Raw genomic sequence first — 13596 nt, forward strand, 5'->3', positions numbered from 1 at the left:
TAATTTGTTACCAAATTGTACATACTTGTGACCTTAATATATTTAATAAAATATTTTTAAATTAATTATTTTGTGAACATTATTTAATAAGATTTTTGAAATTTTAAATATTACTTCTTAGTTTTGAAATAGGTCATTATTAAACTTTTATATATGTATTTTTCTTAATAGGAATTTCCATTGGTTCCAAATAAAAGTCCGTGAGTATGGATCACTCAAATTCACATGGCACTTGCTTATTGGACAAATGCGCTTAGCGAGAATTGTCATTTGTACTTGTTTGGAATATTGTAGATCTTGGATTAAATTCAACGATTGAAAATCATCTCGTGGTTACTTTCTATTTTTGTCTTATCTCTCGCTTGAACATTGATTTTGAATTTTGAATTCACTTTATCTTGATCCTATAATAGAAAATGGCTTTTTTTGGTATCAAGTGGCTTTTTTGGGTATCATTTGGACTTGACAAAAAAAAGAATATTAGAGAGAGGACCAAGTGAGAGGGGCTTGTTTTTCCAATGAAAATTTTTGTTTATCTTCGATGAGTTTTTCTTAGTAAATTCATTGTCACTCCATTTGGATGACAATATTTTGATCATTTGTAACACAAATCTAAACTCAATATCAAATACTCCATTGATGGTGACGTTGAAGAACGTTTGGATCGATTTTATCACATTGAGAGATCTTATTCTTCATTGTGAATTGTAACAAATCATTATAATCTACATTTTATATCTACAAAATCTGGATAGCAATTGTAATTTCAATTCAAATTAGGTCATCACTTGTTTATTTCTTTCATAAAACATTTACATACATAGACAAACATATTTATGCATCATTCCTGGAGAGTAAATGAGTACAACTCAAGAATAAATTTACGTGTCGCTTCTAGGGCTGGGCAAATCTCCCGAACCGAACCGACTGAACTAAACCCGAACCAAACTGAACCGAACCCGACGGTTCTTGTCAAATTAAATACCCGAACGGGTATCTGAATTGAGAACTGACGGGTTCGATTCGATTTTCGATTCTAGACCAAGAATCGAAAAACCGAATAAGAACCGAATCTTTCTAATTTTTTTTTATATTGAGTAAATCAAATTATTTTAATTTTAATTTTTTCTAAACAAATTAACAATTTCTAGATTCAAATTTTTGGCCCAATAATTTGTTTCATTTTTAATTTTTTAATTTTTGGCCCAATTGCCCATTTTATTGTTTCATTTCTTAGCCCAACAAGATCCAATCCACTAAATAACCCTAAACACCTACACTAAAGTACATAACGTTGTCTCGACTCTTGCACTCACTCTCGTAGCCTCGCTAACATTCCAAAACCTATACAATCGTCGATCGACGCTGTAACATCCGATCGAAGCTATGAACTCCGTCGACCAAAATTTTGACCGTAGCGATCATTTGAACAAGGTAGCCTACTAGTTTCTGACATTCCAAAACCATTGAATGTACCATTGGTTGTATTTATATAATGTTGTTATAAATGTTAAAAAATTTAATTATAGTACAGAACCAAACGGAATCGAACCGAACCCGAACGGTTCCATAATTATATTTGGACTCGACGATTCGATTTACTAGATACCCAAAAATTTTGATTTGGTTCGGTTCTAAAGTACCCAAAAATTTTGATTTGGTTCGGTTCTCTTTAGAACCGAACCGAACCGACCCGCGCCCATCAAAGAGAACCGAACGGAACCGACCAGTGCCCACCCCTAGTCGCTTCAATCTTTGATTTGGCACCAAATACCAAAAAAAGAAAAAAAAAAAGTGGGGTTAACTATTTAAAGACTAGGGTTGCCCAATTTCCCCCAAGAGACCCCTGTTTTACCTCCAAAGTAAAACAATTTTTAACCACATATTCTCATTTTAACCATCATTCACACAATAAAATATTTGAAACATAAATTTAAAATTTTTTTTCCATATTTAACTACACATTCTTCAAAGATTTATCATTCCAAAATTCATTTTCTTCAAAATATTCATTAACATAGATGTCAAACATAGGCCTAAATAAGTTCAATATTGTCATATATGAGAAGACCTACTTAGCCCTGTTTGACAATCATTATTTAAAATTCTTTTTTCTACAAACTAATTTTCAATCATGTATTCATACAATAAAATATTTTGCATGCAAATTTAAATTTTTTTCTAACTTTTTAATTACACATTCTCCTAAAATTACTATTTTAAACATTATTTTTCAACATAATAATTGTCAAAGGGGGGCTTAATTTTCAAAAATTGTTTACAAAATGGGACTAACTATGTCTAGGGATGTCGATGGGCCGAGCTGAGCCGACTCGGCCCATGAAAGCACGAGCTCGACTCGGGCTGGCCACAAGCCGAGCTTGTGCTCGTTATGAAACAAGCTGAGCTGACCTCGGCTAGTCCAAAAAAGGGCGAGCTCGTGGGCCGAGTCGAGCCCAACTCGCGAGTAGACGTCGTTTTTCATTTTTTTTTTATTTGGAGAACAAATAGGTAATTTGAAAAATAAAAAAGTAATTCTTTTTTTAACTAAAAGAGATAGAAAAATAAATATGAAAACTTTATTTTTTCTATTTTTCTTTTTAAAATAGACAAAATATAAACCATCCTCCTTTATCCGGACTTGGGATCGATTAGTCAAATTTTCAGTAGTCGGAGTTAAAAATTGTACACGAACAATTTTTTGTAGCGTGTACAATTTTTTAAAGAAAATTAAAAGTAACGATAAGAAAAGAAAAGTTTCATCAATATAATTAAATCAAATATCACTTATTTGACGATATGCAATTTCGACATATTTATCTTGTAGTCGAAAATGAGCGTCCTGACAATCCTTAACGCACATTAACGTTTCTAAAATATCTTTTTTTCAGTCGGCTACTGACCTCGCTCAAAACTCTTTTATCTGCACTAAAAGCAGATTCCGAAGCAACAGTGCTAACCGGAGGTGTCAGCAGATCTTTTACAATCGCAGATATAACTTGCCAGCGTCGTTCATACATTCGCCAAAATTCAATTACTTCGTCTGAACTTTTTTTTAATTGTTTTATCTCTTGGCATATTCTAGTTGAAATAATCAATTAATTCAGCAAGCAATGCATTATGACTTGAGCCCGTAGATGTATGATGAGAATGAGATACAGATAGTGATGACATGGCAGTGACAGTGGTAGTAGATGAACACATTGCAGATGAATCAAATCTATACGAATTAATGCCTGAAAATAAATTAAATATTTCTGCATCTTCTTCTTCAATTTCAGTGGAAGGAGTAGGTGCAGATAGTACCCGACAAATATTGGTACTCATTCGATTCGCATATAATTCATACACTTCACATAATGTTTGCTCTAAATTTCTATATGTGATAGGTGTATCAAATGTTAAGGCATTTGAAATTTGATCAATTATATATTTAGTTCTCGATAAATTATATCGGGAGTCCATCACGCATGCTAAAGGAAATAACATAGGCAAATCTTCACAATATTTTCTAAATTTTAATTTCATAGCAATTATAATTTGACTAAAATTATGGTCAATTCTATATTTATGAAATGTTCTTGCAATTATATAAAAACGTTCAAATATCATACAGCTGATGGGATAGTAAACGCCCGATAAAATCTTAGTGGTTTCATAAAAAATATTAAAAAATTTTTAACTTTCAAGGCTAAATACTAATCACGTTCAGTCAACATACCCTCGTCATTACTTCTAACATGTCTATTGTTATAAAAGTCAGTTATTAAATATTCAAAACCTTCACATGATTTTAATAACAAGTAAGTAGAGTTCCACGTATGACCTACGTCGCTAACAAATGTTTTAGCATTTTGCACTCCTATTTCGGCACAATAATCCTCAAATGCTTGTTTTCTACTTGGAGAGATTGTGATATATATTAGTGCGTTCTTAATATTTTGAAGTTCATCCTTTATATATTTTAAACCATCTCGGACAATTAAATTCAAAATATGACATACACAACGAATATGAAACAAATACCCACCAAAATCAGGTTGTAGTACCCTATGCAATTTTTCAGCAACTACTTTATTAACACTAGCATTATCGAAAGTAAATGAACGAATTTTACCTTCGCAATAATATTCTCTAATAATACTAATAATAGCATTAAATATATTATTAGCGTTGTGAGGAAACTCAATAATTCTAAAAGCAATAATTTTTTTATGCATGCACCAAAGTGGGTCTATATAATGTGCAGTTGCAGCTATATATGCTCTTTTATTAATCTCTTCCTATATATCTGAAGTTAAAGATATAACACCCCAATATTTTTGCAAATCCATAATTAATTGTTGTTTTGTTGAAGTAAAATATTGTATTGTATCAGAATGAAGAGTGTTTCGATTTACCTCAACGTACCTTGGCTGCAGATATTCTTTCACATACAAGACGTAGTGTTGGTTGTCTATTAATGCCAAAGGCAACTCAACACCAGCAACAAACTTTACCATTCCGGTTCGAGCTTTCTCCTCCGAATACACCCATGTGGATAAGGTTGCAGTAGAACCACTTGCGTTTGGACTGCCAAATTGCAATTGTGTTTGACAGCCTGGAATAAGTCCGTGTTTGGCCGCCCATACTTTGTAATGACGGTTGAGATGGGTGGTACCAATTCTTCTTTGCCATGCCAATCTTTGTTGGTAGTATTTACATACTGCTCTGGATTCTTAGACTCCATTGACGATTTTTCCCGTTGAAATCAACTTAATGTGATCCCAACATTTTGCTTGTATTTTCCCCTTTCGGTTTCCTCTTACATCAGGAATGTTTAATTCAGTCTCTTCTTCCTGATCGTGTTCCTCTTCGAGAACGTCAACATCATCCAAATTAATTGGATAATTTGGATTGCCGCTTACATGATGATGAAAATCCAAATCTGAAATATTTTTAGGTAGGGGTACGTCATTTAGACCTTCAAATTGCTTCTGAAGTTGACTTTGTGGTGTCATAAGCGATTCGTTTCCTCCCACACCAAACAAGTTTTCAACAAATGAGCATGGATCCATTTGTTTAGTTATAATAAGTAATAACTAGTAGAAGAATAATTGTATAAATGTAGTGAGAAATGAAAATTGGATGAAATTTCAATAAATATAGTGAGAACTGAGAAATGAGAATTGGATATTGTATAAATTATTTAAAAAAATTGCAAGTTATCAACACAATAGAAGAAAATTGAGAGAAAGATAATTGAGAGTTGAGAGAATTGTAAAAAAAATTCGTGGCTAAATGCCACTATTTATAGAAGAAAAAAATAAATAAAAATAAACATAAGGACCAAAACGGTCACTGAAAAAATTCAGTGACCGTTAACGGTCAAAAAAGAGAAAAAATAAATAAATAAATGGGGGACTGAAACAGTCACTAACAAAAGTCAGTGACTGTTTCATAAAGTGACCGAAACGGTCAAATATCAAAAAATGTGATCGTTTCGGTCACATTTTCATACGAGCCCACGAGCCGCTCGTGGGGTCGCGGCTCATTTTTTGTGCGAGCCGAGCATGCTCGGGCTTGTGTTTTTATGAGCCCGAGCCGCCCATGAGATCCATTTTCGCAAGCTGCTCGGCCCATTTGCCACCCCTAACTATGTCAGTCTACTCAGAGCCCGTTTAAGCCTCATTTTCTTAAAATGCATTTTGGAATAGTATTTTTAATGAAGAATGTGTGAATAAAAAATAAAGAAAATTTTTAAATTTACGTGTATTATTATTTTATTAAAAAAATGCTTGGATGAAAATGAAAGGAAAAAACTGTGTTTTGAAAATATTGAGGACCAAATAAGGCTCATCTTCTCATTTCTTTATAAATTTTCAAATGAAAAATTCTAAACGAACAGGGTTGGTGATAAGCCCTGTTGACAGGGGCTGGGGTTGAGGATGAGCCAAGTGTCAATAGGGCCTGTAACTGGGCGCCATTTATTTAGAAGAGTTCTTTTCAAATTATCCAAATATGATAGACCATTAGCTTGTAGATGCTCACTATCCAAGAAAAGGCTTCGAATCGAAGAGAATAATTTCAAATATTATCGTACTCTAAAAATTATCATTTTAGAAGATGGAGACATTGAGATTGAGTTTATTCGAGTGTATCAACTTATTCATATAAAATATTAATTTATGATTTTTTTTCAAAGGCAACAGTAATTAAAATAACGATTTTTTAGTATTAATACAATATTATTTTAGAATATTTTAATATTTAAGTTTTATTTCTCCGGGAACAATCAATATCATATTATTTTATAATATTGAAATTCTTGACGGTATACTCTTTCGGGAGTGTAAACTCAATAGTTTTCCAAAATTTGTTTTCCAAGAACAAAAATAAAAACATTTTTCTAAAGATATTAATATTGTAAAATTTCTTTTTTTTTTTTTCAAAATAAATATGCAAGATTCTTCTAAAAATATTGTTCTATAATAATAGACAGTTCTTTGAGAATAATGATGCAATATTTTTCAAAAATAATGATATAACCAATGCTTTGAAAATCGACCCGAAAAAGGTGAAGGGTCAAAAGGTTCAACCGAAATCGAACCGGATGCAATAAATACATATAAAAATAATAAAATACTATGAAAACAATAATTTTTTAAAAAAAATTTCATATTAGTAATTTGTTAATTATATTTATTATTCTATAATTTGTTAACATTTTTGTTATGTCACTATCTCACATTGGAAGTTTATGAAACTATTGGAGAGAAGTTACATCTATAAAATGCAATATCATACATTGGAAGTTTGTGAAACCATTTGAGAGGGATACATCTATAAAAGGATCAGGTCATCTAATACTTCTCTATTATCCTTTGAATTGTTGTTTATGAGACCTATTCATGAACTTAAAATTTTTTAAACTTACTTAAAAAAAAAAAAAAGGAAGAAAGGAAAACCACGAAATAGCGATCGGTTCACATAGGCCAATTCGGTGGATTTTTAAGCGGTTTAGTCGTAAGTGGTTAATCGGACATGACTATCTCAATTTTGGGCCCGATTCACTATTTTATCGGTTGAACTAGCTTGGCCCGACCCATTTTGATAACATTGGATACAGCATTCTTCAACAAAATTGACATACAAATTTATTCTTCATAAAAAATAGTAGCTTAATATTCTTCTAAAGCACCCGTTTGAACCACATTATTGTAAAAATGAGAATGAAAATATTGTAGTTATGAGTCTCACACAAGAGATAAAAAGTCAAATATATAGCTTAATGTAATGGATAACGGTAACATTTTTCATTTTAATGAGAAAAAAAATAGGGCTCAAACAGCGCCAAAATATTAAAATTTATAATGCTAGAATCTTCGTGAATAAGTAATGTTGTATCAAAATATTTAGGACATGTTTTTGCCCATTTAATTTCAAAATGTGTATTATGGAATAGTGATTGATGTTGAAATATATGGATAAAAAATAATGAAAAGTTTTTTATTTATGTGTCATATTATTTTGCCCTCGTTTGATTCCCATTTTGGAGGAAATAATGCATTTTGACTAGTAGATTGATGGAGAATTTATGGTTAAAAATTAAGAAAAAATTTTGAATTTACATGGTAATATTTTTTATTGAAAAATATGTGGTTAAAAATGAACTTTGAAAAATGATTTTTTAGAAAAATAAGAATCAAACAAGAGCATAAAGAATGTGTAATTGAAAATGAGTTTTGCAAAAAAAATAATGTGGTAGAATGTTTGTCAAACAAAAGCCTAATAATAAAGTTAGCTTATTTAGGAGTAACAAGATATATTCTTTTATAATAACTAGTCGCATGCTCGTGCAATGCGCGAAATGGGTTTTTTCTTAAAGTAATATTAGTGTATCGCAAAATGGAAAATGCATAGACCTAATGGAATAGGAGATATCCATAATAAAATAATGTTAAACTTACACCATAAATTCTAAACAAGAATCAATACTTTATCATGAGAAGTGAAAAGATTTCCATAGATAAAAGTATCTCAAATTGATCCTATAGTTGTGTTTCCCACAAACAAAACAAGAAAGACATAAAGGGAGGAATTGACGCATATGGAACAACCAGGTGCCTTAAGGAACACCTGTGTGGGTTTTGCGTTCATATAAAACTAATTCAACTTGAACTCTAGCTCTTCAAAGAGCCTCGGCAAAACTCTTACTGGAAGCAAAATGTGTTGAAAGTACATTGTTATAGCCTATGAATCGCATATGAGCTCTTTTATAATTGTTCAAAGTAATCTTTTGAGTGAAAATATTACTTTCTTCTAAAAGACAGTGAATTTTGAGTACTTGATCTATTAAGTTGAGGGTGATGTATTCATTTTGCATAAATGGGACCATCAAGTGTCATGTGTGTGGCTGGAGAACATTTATTAACAAGAAGTTTATGGCACAAGCATAAGAACAATTACAAAGTTTGAGCATTTTACCAGCTGGATTTTACCTCCGGTGTGCCTTCGTTCACTTGATGCAATTTTCCAGCTGCATTTATGTACGCTAGAACTATCCTTTTGTTTGTTAAATTAAATGAGGGAAAGCGAACTTATGTGATTCCAGCACGTGCCTTGTAGAAAATAGTGGAATCAATGGAAAATTAATCACTACTTAGGAAGTTGAATGAAAGTATATACTATTTACCAACTTCCAAAATTAATGAAATAGTAAGACACCCTTGATGATGCTTAATAATGCAATGGGCTTTTGCCTTACACTCCCAAACCAGTGTCATCCCAAGCCAAGCATGCTACAACATAATCGAAAAACAATCAAACATTAATTTCATCTCAAGCTATCCAATGGAAACAAATCCAGCCGTTATAGCAAAACCAACAATACCAATCTATCCAATTAGCTTGGGGCCTATTAGATAGCGAACCAAAATCTATCATACATAGTGTACGCAACATGCCGTTGATCAGGTGACAGTTTTGATAATTCCTTATAAGCATAACCTCGAATGATCTTAATAAGAGTGACATACCACCTAATGCAAAGAAAATTATGCAAACATAAAGTGTAAACAGAACTAAAGGAAAAATTCAATACCTCCAAACCTTTCAGCTTCTTGATTGTAATCAAGCAGCTTCTACTCTATTTTCTTACTGTGAAATCAAACCCAAATGATGGAGATTCATGAGATATAAACTCTTCATTTAAGCTTGCTATTCTTCAACAGAATACCGAATATTGTTTTCCTTCTTCAATTCATCTATAGTAGAACCCTTGCTGCATGACCAACAAAATACTCTATGCCAAGTTCAAAGGGAAAAAAGCATCGACGATACTCAATGAACAAGAAGATCAATGTTCAGGTTCTTGCTTCAAATTTTTTGTTAGCTTAACCTTTTATTAGTGCATTTCTCATGTAAATATCTAAATCCTATAGCATTTGTATACTCCTTAAGAAAATGATGTATAGAATGGTTACAGTTAAAAACTTTGAAACCAAACTGTCAACGTTTAAAATTTTAATTGATCAACAATGAAAACAGTCCCTTGCTTTTGCCCTGTCAAGAACCAAAATTTCTTTCTTCGAAACATTTAATAAATTCATATTGTACTCAATGCCAGTGTCAAAATAAAAATGTGAGAAGCAACTTCACATTGTTCTACAATAGTGGAGAAAGACTAAAATTGATATAAATCTGAGATACTTAGAAATTATCGCACAATTGATTATTACCTTATTCAACTTCTCCTCAGCAAATTGAACTGTTCAATTCATGGATTGAGATGAGAAATATTCTTGGTGTCAACCAAAAAGAAAGCATTTGTTAGTTGAAAGGAAAATGAGGATCATAAATTAGTTTTAGCTCATTAGTATATTTCTGCAGCTGAAGTACATGATGTTATGGAAAAGAAAACCTTCATCTGCACGGGTTAACTTCTAATGTCACTATTTGGTTGTAAATAAAGATAGAATTTTCAAGTTTGAGCATGCTGTCAATCATGAATTACACTTCAAATAAATTGAGGTCTCAAATTCAATGGTGTCAAAAGCAATTTAAGATATATAAATATTATATACATTATTCGCAGCACCATTCTGAAATCAAATGAAATAAATATTAACCAATTCTTTTGCTATGTGATGATAATTTGTTACAAGTAGTAGACTTTGGAAAACTAAGAAATTGATATTATGGTAATTGTATATTTCAGTTAATGTGGCATATGTTGTTGTTTCTCTTCCAATTTATTTAAATATGCACCAATAAAGACACTGCAGCTAAATAATTCATGTCCCTATTGATTCAATCTAAGAAGCTCTTTCTGTATACAGAAATTATTGTCTTTTTAATTGAATTATCATTTATATAGTGAAACCCTTCGTAGTTGCTCTTTTCCCATTTTCTCTAATCTCGCGAAATAGCGTAGAGTACACCAATCACCATTAAAACTACAGCAATACATCAAATTCTAACTTGAAAACATATTTATTTAGTTCATTATAGATTTTCGTCTATAAGCATAAGATCATGAGCGTATTTGCGTAAATTAATTGGAAAATAAAATTATAAACTGCAAATGAAAACTACATAAAAAAAAAAAAAATTGATTAGTTATTTTTAAATTTTATAAATAATCATGAATTTCCTGCCTAGAAATCTAACAAGAGAATCAATTAATGTTACTGAAGAGAGCACACAACCAATTACTTGTATATACAAGCTAATTAAAGAAAAAAATACACAGAGACAATAAATCGAGAGCTTTACCTGATTAAAATAGCAATGGGTTTTATTTGTCTGCTGTTGAACCAAAAACAACACCCAAAAGAAGGTAACAGCTTCAACAACACAAACTCAACTGTAATTTGTAACAAAACAAAGAGAATATGACAATTTGTGGTAATTTGAATGATGCTACCGTTTTTTCTTTTTCTATTTTTCTGTGTCTTTGTTTATTCTTATACATATGGCTTCAATCTAAAAAACCATAATATCTCATACATTCAAAATTTTAAAATACTTTAATTCCCATGAGTATTACTACTATTGCACGTATTAATTAAATCAATAAAGACAGAAGCACCAGATTCTTGGTATAAAATATCAAATAAATTGATTATGTTACGGTACAACTGATGTTTAATGTACTTGCACACCCTCTAAATAATAAGACGAAAAATTCAAACAACATTCTTAGTTGCCAAAGTTGAATGAAGTTCATCACATCATCCAATATGAACATGCCATATGGTACAACATTAATTGGAAAACATATTGATGTACTTCACATGCTTACTTTGTTTCTAGGAAAATCAAGATTCGTTGATAGTGATTGAATGAGCACGCTTCTGTCCTGTAGTCAAAGAAATAACATTAATTTGTCTCATTCAAGGAATATGATAAACAAGGAAAAAAAAAAAGAGATCTTCACAATACTTTCCTTCCAATTTTAGAAGTTCTTGTTATATTAATAATAGATTATTGAGGAAAAAATAACTATGGAAATAGAAGGTAAATGGAACCAGACATAGTGAAGTCGTTTTAAGCTATTCACATCATAGAACAACTATCACTTGTCAAAGCAAGACAATCGATCACAAGAGGATAAAGAGTAATCTAGGTAATTTAGAATACTTATAACATCATAACATGCTTAAAGAATATCCGGCGTAATTTGATAATTAAGTCGATATAACTAATCAACAACAACAAGCTATTTCTCCAATGAGGGAAAAAGGTTCTTCTGAAGTCACAGTAACCACAAAATTCTTCAATTGAAATAAAGAAGTGAAAAACAAAAATTCTTCCTGAAGTTGTGAAATATGAAGAGGAAATACGAAGAAAAAACATAAGATAAATAAAAAATTGAAAAAAATTAAAGAACCTGTTGCTGAAAAGTGTGCCAAGTACAAAGCTGAAAATGCACAGAATCACAATCCATTTGAGTGAGACTTTGCCCCAGTTTTTGGTCTTCATTAAAATAAGCATATAACCACACACACAAAAAAATCCAAAAAAATAAAATAAAATAAGAAAACAAAGGAATTCAACCAGACACAAGTGTGCATAGAGAAATAAAACTCTAAAAATAGATACAATATTTATTTATCTATCAAGAACCAACAAAGAAGAATTCTACAAAGAGTTTATTACAGAGTCCCAAAAATCTTTAACCCAAAAAAAAAAAAAAAAACTGTAATATGCTCAAATAACCTAGAAGTTGTAGCACAAGGAAAAAGAAAAGAATAAATCAACTTACCACCCTCAAAACAAATCTCAAAATTTGTGTGTAAAACAGGTAGCCATCAATCCCAGTCAGAATACCAATGTTATCCCCTTCATCTTGGACCCGTCGATTCTACCTTCATCTTAACTCCAAACCACCTACATCTCATCTCTTTGCTGTTATTGTTTGGAAGTATCTTTGAAAGAAATGTTTATATGTAGAAAGCAGGGACAGGAAGCTTATTTGAGAAGCGTAATTGAGAAAACAGTAGGCCACTGAAATCTCACTCCTTCAGTCAACAATTGTGGCATGAGTAAAATATCTATATTACCCTTTTTTGTCCATACATGGAACAGTAAACTGACAGAGAAAATCATGAATGAATGGTAACTCTGAACCCTCTCTTTTTAGAGAGAGTAGATAATAAATTTTATGCTTTTTCATGGAGAACACAATACTTTTTTGAAATATTTTAGGCAGAGTTCGTGCTTATTCTTGAGCAATTTAATAATCTCATAATATAATTGACATAAAATTATGCTTATTCAGTGGCAACAATATATTATTATTTTAATAATTAAATTGTTTAAATTATTTGTTCTCTCAGGAGCAATAGTATATGTTTTTTTTTTATATATAATAAAATCGTGCCTTTTGGGATACTTAATATTTTACTAGAATATTAACATAACATAAAATCTTGATATGTATACATTTAGAGTTCTTTAAGAACAACAAAATATATTTCAAGAATATTAATAAGTATAACGTTGTGCTTAATCAAAAGCCCCAACATATTTATTATTTGTGATTTATTCAAAAAAATCAACGAAATTATATTTTTTGAGAATATTAAAACTTATAAAATTGTGCTCCTTAGAGCAATGACACCATTTAAATCAATTGAATATTCATGTGGAAACATTAATCACAATAAGGCTAAAAAGCTGACAGTTTGTAGTTAATTTCATCAACGATGACAATTACAAAAATGAATACAATTTCGTTTGATATAAATAGAATAAAAACGACTATTGATGTTCAAAAATTACATTCACGAGGATAAAAAATAGTGAGAAGGCCAAATGACGGATTTAAATATTAATAACATAGTTAACATGATAGATTTGATTCGACGTAAATAATTAGGAGAGGCGATAAAATGTCAACCTATGCTAAACTACCTTATGTCGGATTTAACTACAAATAGCTTTAATTATGTTAGATTTAACAACGAATAGATCTCGAAATTCAATTATATTTACTTTAGGAATACTCTAAATTAGAGGCAACCAAGTAGACTTTAAGGGATGTTTGACAAAAAATTTAGCAAATCGAGATAAAAAGTTAATAAAATGTGTGATTAAAAAGTTGTAAATTTT

General features: G+C 30.8%; 1 long non-coding RNA gene across 3 annotated transcripts; it reads right to left on the reverse strand.

The window, feature by feature from the left end:
- Positions 1–4327: 4327 nt before the first annotated feature.
- On the reverse strand, positions 4328–12529 carry LOC111393638. 3 transcript variants are annotated; one of them, XR_002702461.1, is made up of 4 exons: positions 12248–12529; positions 11285–11341; positions 8481–10846; positions 4328–4927 (listed from the first exon to the last, which is right to left on the reverse strand). It is a non-coding gene; the product is annotated as an uncharacterized LOC111393638 (long non-coding RNA). The 3 variants fall into 3 exon arrangements; XR_002702463.1 differs by lacking the exon at positions 4328–4927 and having other exon boundaries at positions 8602–8780; positions 9083–10846; positions 12248–12528; XR_002702462.1 differs by lacking the exon at positions 4328–4927 and having other exon boundaries at positions 8602–10788; positions 12248–12511.
- Positions 12530–13596: the final 1067 nt, after the last annotated feature.

This window comes from Olea europaea, chromosome 1 (assembly GCF_002742605.1).
Source record: "Olea europaea var. sylvestris chromosome 1, O_europaea_v1, whole genome shotgun sequence".
Classification (NCBI taxonomy): domain Eukaryota; kingdom Viridiplantae; phylum Streptophyta; class Magnoliopsida; order Lamiales; family Oleaceae; genus Olea; species Olea europaea.